A 7,736-nucleotide genomic window follows, 5' to 3' on the forward strand; every position below is an offset into this window, starting at 1 on the left:
CCACATCAACTCTGTGGATAAATACATCAAGTTCACACGAGAAGATGTAAAAAATGGCAAGTTGGCTTTCTTGGACTGTGAGGTCTCAGTCTCTGATAGAGGACATTTGCAAACCGAGGTGTACCGCAAACCCACCCACACAGACCAGTATTTGCAGTTTGACTCCCATCACCCTTTGGAGCACAAGTTAGGAGTCATCAGGACTCTGTATCACAGAGCAGACAGCATCCCCACTAACTCGGGAGCCAGGCAGAAGGAGAAATCCTACACAAAACAGGCTCTAGAGCAATGTGGATATCCTAACTGGGCCTTTCTGAAAGCAGAGAAGAAACCCAAACAGGACTCCAGTCAGCCATCAGGTGAAAAGGAGGAACCCAGACCCAGACCAGTGGTCATTTCATATGTTGAGGGAGTATCAGAGAAACTGAGACGTTTATTTTCTAAACAACATCTCAGTGGCTTTTAAATGCCAAAATACATTACGGCAAAGACTGGTTCATCCCAAAGATCCAGTCCCCCGGCAAAAACAGCGTAATATTGTGTATGCTGTTCAGTGTCAGGAGGGCTGTGATCAGTCTTACATCGGGGAAACTAAACAGCCACTGGCCAAAAGGATGGCCCAGCACAGAAGATCAACATTATCAGGCCAGGATTCTGCGGTTTACACTCATCTCCAGGCCAGCGGTCACTCTTTCAGGGATGAAGATGTTCACATCCTGGACAGAGAGGAACGATGGTTTGAGAGATGAGTAAAGGAGGCCATCTTCGTGAAAATAAATTGTCCATCATTAAACAGGGGTGGAGGCCTCCGGGTTCAACTGTCCCCCTCTTACAATGCTGTTATTGCTAGTATCAGTCAACCCCCTGTGAATAGTAAACAGCCATCAGTGTGCTAATGATCCATTGTTAGGCTGATGGTCCTTCTTGAGCATGTGATCAGCTGGTTTTGGTTGTCAGCAGCAAACTGGTTGATCCACTCTGAGAAGGTGCTATTTAAGAGACTGAGCTGAATACAGCACCTCAGACTGAGGAAGTCTTTCGGATAAGAGACGAAACATTTCTACATTTTTTTTGCTTTATTTTGGTTTTTTTTTTTATGTCCAGAGGACCAGATTGAACTTCTTTGGATTTTTCTACCTGGATTATTGCGCATGCATCAGGATAACAAAATCAATTTCTTGAGACACAGTATTCCTACAGGTGGACATGGTAACTGGTATATAATATAACTCAAAGTATAATAATATTTTTCTTATATTAAATATCCAAGATGGGCAATGTCACGGAGCTCTCTGGGCCAAGTTATTTATTTTTCTCTCTTTTTACTTATTACTCTTGTTTTGTCGAGTCAAGGCACATCTCTTCTATGATCGAGCAACCTTACTACAACTGAGAGAGCTAAGAGATAACTCAGGAAACCCAAGCCAACCCTAACTATAAAATTTATCAAAAAAGGAAAGACTTAAGCCTAATCTTAAAAGAAAACAAGGGCAAAGAATAGCACCATAATTAAGGAAAGGTTGATTATGTTATATCAGGTTGCTGATATAAATTTGCTTTTGTGCTCTTAGAGAGAAACAGGATTCATTGGGGTAAGAACCCAAGTGTTAACACCAGGTCTTGGCCCAAATTGGCAATATGTATTTTAAAAAAGTGCTCCTTATTAAATGTAAAACCCAACATCCATTATTGCTAGATATTCAGAATAAGTGTTCTAATGACCATTGTGACAGACAGCAATGATCTGGGGTCCTGAACTTGGCCCAATCAGATTCCACATCCTCAACCATACACCATGGACATGCAGCAATTACCCAAGAGATATGTTGGGTAGAGATCCCTCTTGTGGAGGAATCTCTATTTCACATTCCATTACCAGAGTGTTCAGGATGTATAGGAGGATGTCTGGCAACAAAACTGCCAAATTGATTATCAGCCTTTGGCTCAAGGTGGTCTAATACAAGTACACTTGGACCACTCTATGTTTGAACATGGTGTTTAACGTTCCATGACAGCAATCCAATAACAAACCTGCAGATTTTTTATTGTGGTTTGCACAAGCACACTATGAAATCTGCAAAGGTGAGAATTGAACTAAGAGACTAAAATGATACCATATTGGGTGTATTTCAAAATAAAGTTGAAGAACAATTTGTGTTAGGCAGCCTTCAGGCCTAGACCTCCCTTGCAAAGAGATTTGTGATCTCGATGGGCTTTGCTTGGTTAAATAAAGGTTAATAATAATGTTTGTATTGACTCATCACATGCAAATGGCAGGGTTTCTCAGCCAGGAACTTGGACTTAGAAGATACAAAAATAAATACTTTAAATGAAAATAAATTAAATAGCTGACGTGGCAGCACACTTACAAAACTGGGAATACAACTCAAGTCAGGACTGGTACACATCAGGTCAGGACAAGACATGGTAGACCCAACGACGACTCAATGATGAACAAGACTCACAGACAGACTTATGTACACAAAGACAGGACGTGATTACAAACAGCTGGCACGAGACAAGGGTGAAATTAATTGGGTAATGAGGAGACACACTAGGGAGTACAGACAAGGAAGGCCCACTAGATGGGGCCATCTTTACAGTACCCTCAAGGACGCCCCCTGGCATCACCAAAAAAGCCCCCCCACCCAGGATCTTCTGCGACCAGATCCTCTGCAGCTAGATCTTCAGCGGCAGGATCTTCGGCAGCAGGATCTTGAGCAGATGTAGAACTCGGGTCCAGAGGTAGTGGAAAGGAGTCCGTCTGGACCTCGAAAGCTGGCCAGGCAAAGGAGGAGTCCGTCTGACCCCCCACGGCAGAGCAGGCAGAAGCAGAGTCAGTCTGGACCCCCACAGCAGAGCAGGCAGGAGCAGAATCGATCTGGACCTCTACCAATACACCTGAAGGTGGTGAGAACTCTGGACCAACCTCCATGGAGACACACAGAGGTGGGGCATCAGGGCCAGTTCCCACACACTTAGGAGGAGATAGAAGAGCTTCTGATCCAACTCCCATGGAACGGTGTGGACAGGGCGGCTGTGGCTGAGTGGTTAGAGCAGTCATCCTCCAATGCGAGAGTTGGAGGTTCGAATCCACCAGCAGTCACATGTCGAAGTGTCCCTGGGCAAGACACTGAACCCCTCATAGCCTCTGATGTGTCCCATCGGTGTATGAATGTGATAAAGCTCTGATTAGTCTCTTTAGAATGATTTGTTCAATTAGCTTTGTAGAGATCTAGTAGAGTGCTGTATGAACGGGTAAATGAGGACACAGATTGTAGTGTAAAGCACTTTGAGTATCTTGAAATAAGATAGAAAGGCACTATATAAGTACAGTCCATTTACCATTTACCATTTACCTCGAACGGCATGGAGACCTCGAACGTGCATGGAGTCTGGGACCGAGTCAGGCTCTGGGACTGGGGCAGAGTCAGGCTCTGGTTCTGGGACCATGACTGGTACTGGGACCGTGACTGGTTCTGGAACCATGACTGGTTCTGGGTGGGCTGCAGGCTCTGGACTCAGGGCTGCAGGTTTTGGACTCCGTGCTGCAGGCTCTGGACTCTGGGCTGCAGGCTCTGGAGCCTCGACAGGTTCAAGAGTGGATGGGAGCTCCTCCTTGGGCTCAGGAGCAGAGGCTGGATCTGGAACTGAGTCCATTTCAGAGCTTGAACTTGGGGACTTCAGAGGTTGGTTATGGAACTGGTCTGTGGTGGGTGTTTTCATAGTCCTTATTTTAATCAAAAGCTGATGATATTCAGGGATTTGGGTGAAACCTGGTTGAGATAGTAAATGTTTTTCTGCAAGGGAGAGCTTAGTGTATTGACAGTCTGGATTGTGTTTAGCAGAGGATAATAAATTCTGTAAAGTCTGATTTAAGTGGATGAGGTCACTGGGTTGGAGCTGAAGTGTGTTGGGTCCAGTCATTGGAGAGGCTCTATGCGGGGGTGAGATGTTGAGTTCCACCCCCACCGGAATCCTAAGAGGTGAGGTGATGGGACCCGCCCCCACAGAGACACTGGGATTGGGCTCAGGAGGCTCAGTCTGATAGAACGACTGAGCAGGAGTGGTTCGGAGTGATGGTGAAGTGTCGGATTTAGCCCTCACCGGAACCCTAGGAGGTGAAGCAATGGAATCCGTCCCCCTGGAAACGCTGGGACTGCCTCCAGAAAACTCGACTCCGCCGAGTCGAGTCGGATCTGTCGAGGGTACTGGGCTGGACACCACGGACCGCTTCCGGGTCTGTTTTCTGCCAGTCCGGATTATGGGCTCCCCCATCTGTGGCTCATATAGACAGGTGAGTAAATAATTCTGAGGAGAACCCTGCCCACTGGGTTCTAGTATGGTTGCGTTGTTCTATCAGAGTTTCTCAGGCAGGAACGAACCCAATAGATGCAGGCAGGGACTCGGACTCAGAAGATACAAAAATAAATACTTTTAATGACAATAAATTAAATAGCTGACTTGGCAGCACACTTACAAAACTGGGAATACAACTCAGGTCAGGACTGGTACACATCAGATCAGGACAAGACAGGGTAGACCCAATGACGACGCAACGATGAACAAGACTAACAGACAGACTTATATACACAGACAAGACAGGACGTGATTACAAACAGCTGGCACGAGACAAGGGTGAAATTAATTGGGTAAATGAGGAGACACACTAGGGAGTACAGACAAGGAAGGCCCACTAGATGGAGATCCTTACAGCAAATACATAATCTTGATCAGACTAAGTTCTGCATCACAATGTAAATAAAATCATGCAGATAAGTGTTGACAGCAATTCGTGTTGAGCAACGATGTTGGTATTGTAAGTTAAATACAGGATGAGTAATGCTTTTAGTTATATAACTGATATATTTGGGTAGAGGAATGTTTTTAACTTCTATCATGTCTTTTTCACAGAAAGCCAAGCTTGGTATGAAGATTTAACTCAACATATACTGCATGATGATTTTTCTAAATATGGTCACCAGCAAATAGTCAAAGTTTAACATGTGGAAACGAAAGAGAAGGACCAGAAGACATAATTTTATGTGAATCTCAGTCTACTCTAAACATTGTGTTTCATTCATACATTTGTTTTAGAATGATCACTTTTGCCTGAATCACTGGACTTTTGCCTTGATTGTTGTTGGACTACAGTTCAGTTATGGAATGATTTTGCTGTGGAAAAAACAACATATACAGTTTTCAGAAGGTCAACTCTAATATGATCTGAATCTTTATTGGTAAATCAGTAATACAGTTTGCACTAAAGGCTGTTAGGATGAATGGTACAATCTAACAGGATGTCTGTGGTGCCCGAGGAGCTGGTTTATACCTCAATTGTAATAAAAAGTAGTTGCCTATTCTATTGTCCTAACTATCCCAGGCTAAGAGTGGCTTGGTGTTACGGCTGGTAAATTTGCAATATTTATGGACTTTATGTGTGCTGTCCAATCAGTGTTCAGAGGAAGACCAAACTCCATAAGAATTTGTGCAGCAGAAATGTTGATAAACAAGACGCAAACAGTCAATTTAAATGTATCTTCATACTTGATAATCATTTCTTGTGTATGAGTGGGAGGGGGTTGATTAGTTGTTTTTTGTGTGTGCACTTGTGCTTTTTCATTCTCCTGCTTGATATAAATTTAATGTCTGAAAACTGATGGAAAGCAGGATATGTATATTTTATGTATATACATTTCAAGTATTAAATTTGTTGCAGTGTTCATGTAAAGAAATAAAGTGGTTTTAAAAAAAAACACAATACATGTGTTTGTCCTCTTTTGCGTCCTTTTTTATTATTTACTGGATGTACGTCTAAGGGTTTCTTGTACAATTATTGTTCATTTTGACATACAGTACAGGACATGTATGGTTTTTAGCATCACTCTGACAGACTTTAAAATTAATAAAACAAACTCACTCCCAACATCCAGAGCTTACACAAACAAGCCCAGAGTACCAGCTAACATTTGAAATCACTGAAGTAGTTTTCATTCAACATCAAACATATAAATAAATAAAAGACTGATTTGATGTGACAGCAAATTGGAGCTTTCTTGAAGCCAAATATACCTTTCTAAACAGTCTGGCAGCTTAAAAATAAACAACTTCATGCAACTTTCTGCTCACAATTATATCTACTTGGTGCATCATAACATCTGGTTTTCTGTTCTCAACTTGTACATAATGACGTTCCAGTCAGAAGATAAAACATTGTTTTTCTCACCGTGAGACTAGATAAATATCCCCATTTTAGATCTGCTTATTTTGTAATGAATGGTTACATAACTCAGCGCTTTAAGGTTGCTGCAATTTAACCTTTATTTAAGAAACAATCCTGATTCAGGAATTCTAGCCAATTAAAGATCTATATCTAATATAACTTTATTGAGAAAGTAGTTGCAAATCAATCATGTGAACATTTGAACAGAAATAATCTGAGGAGTTTAAGTCAGGGTTTAGAACTCACCATAGCACAGAAATAGCACTGGTGAACGTTACTAATGATGTTTTCTTGGCCTCAGACAATGGACTTGTGTCTACACTGGTCCTGTTAGGCCTCAGTGATGCATTTGATACAGTTGACCATAATATTATACTTTAAACTGTTTTGCCATGGTGTGGATAAAAAGAGAAATGGAGTAGGGGTGATCCTGAAGGAGGAGTTGGCAAAGAACGTAGTAGAGGTGAAAAGAGTGTCAGATAGGGTGATGTGTCTGAAGGTAGAAGTAGAAGGTCTGATGCTAAATGTTGTCAGTGGTTATGCTCCACAGGTTGGATATGATGTGGAAGAGAAAGATACATTTTGGATGGATCTGGATCAAATGATAGAGAATATTCCCAAGGAGGAGAGAGTGGTGATCAGAGCAGACCTGAATGGACATGTTGGTGAAGGAAAGAGGGGATGAGGAACTGATGGGTAGGTTTGGTGTCAAGGAAAGAAACCAGGCAGGACAGATGGTGGTGGATTTTGCTAAGAGAATGGAAATGGCTATAGTCAATACCTATTTCCAAAAGAGGGCAGAACATAGAGTGACCTATAAGAGTGGAGGAGTATTACACAGGTAAACTACTTTCTGTATAGAAGAGGGAACCTGAGGGTGATTGGTGACTGTAAGGTTGTGGCAGGGGAAAGCGTGGTCAGACAGCATTGGATGTTGTATGTAGAATGGCTGTTGTTGTGAAGAAGAGAAAAAGAGAAAAATCAGAGAAGACCAAATGGTGGAAGCTGAAAAAAGAAAATGTTGTGAGAAATTCAGAAAGGAGCTGTTAAAGGCTCTGGGTGGTAAGAAAGGGCTTCCAAATGACTGGGCTACTACAGCAATAGTAATTATAGAGATAGGTAGGAAGGTACTTGGTGTGTCGTTTGGACAGAGAATGGATGATAAGCAAAACTGGTGGTGGAATAATGAAGTGTAGGAAGCTTTTCAAAGAAAGAGGTTAGGCAAGAAGAAATATGACAGTGACAGGACTGAAGAGAGGAGACAGAAATTTAAGGAGATGCAATGTAGAGCAAAAAGGGAGGTTTCAAAGGCAAAACAGAAGGTGTATAATGAGTTATGTGGGAGGCTGGACACTAATAAGGGCGAGAAGAACTTGTAGTGATTGGTGAGACAGAGGAATCAGGTGTAGTGAACTTAATCTGGTGTCACGACTAAGTCTAAGGTCAAAAATCTTGACCTTAAGAATCTTGTGGGACAGGAACTGTCATTTCATTGATTTGAATCCAGAAATAC

This window comes from Nematolebias whitei, chromosome 17 (assembly GCF_014905685.2).
Source record: "Nematolebias whitei isolate Nwh7 chromosome 17, NemWhi1, whole genome shotgun sequence".
In the NCBI taxonomy this organism is placed as follows: domain Eukaryota; kingdom Metazoa; phylum Chordata; class Actinopteri; order Cyprinodontiformes; family Rivulidae; genus Nematolebias; species Nematolebias whitei.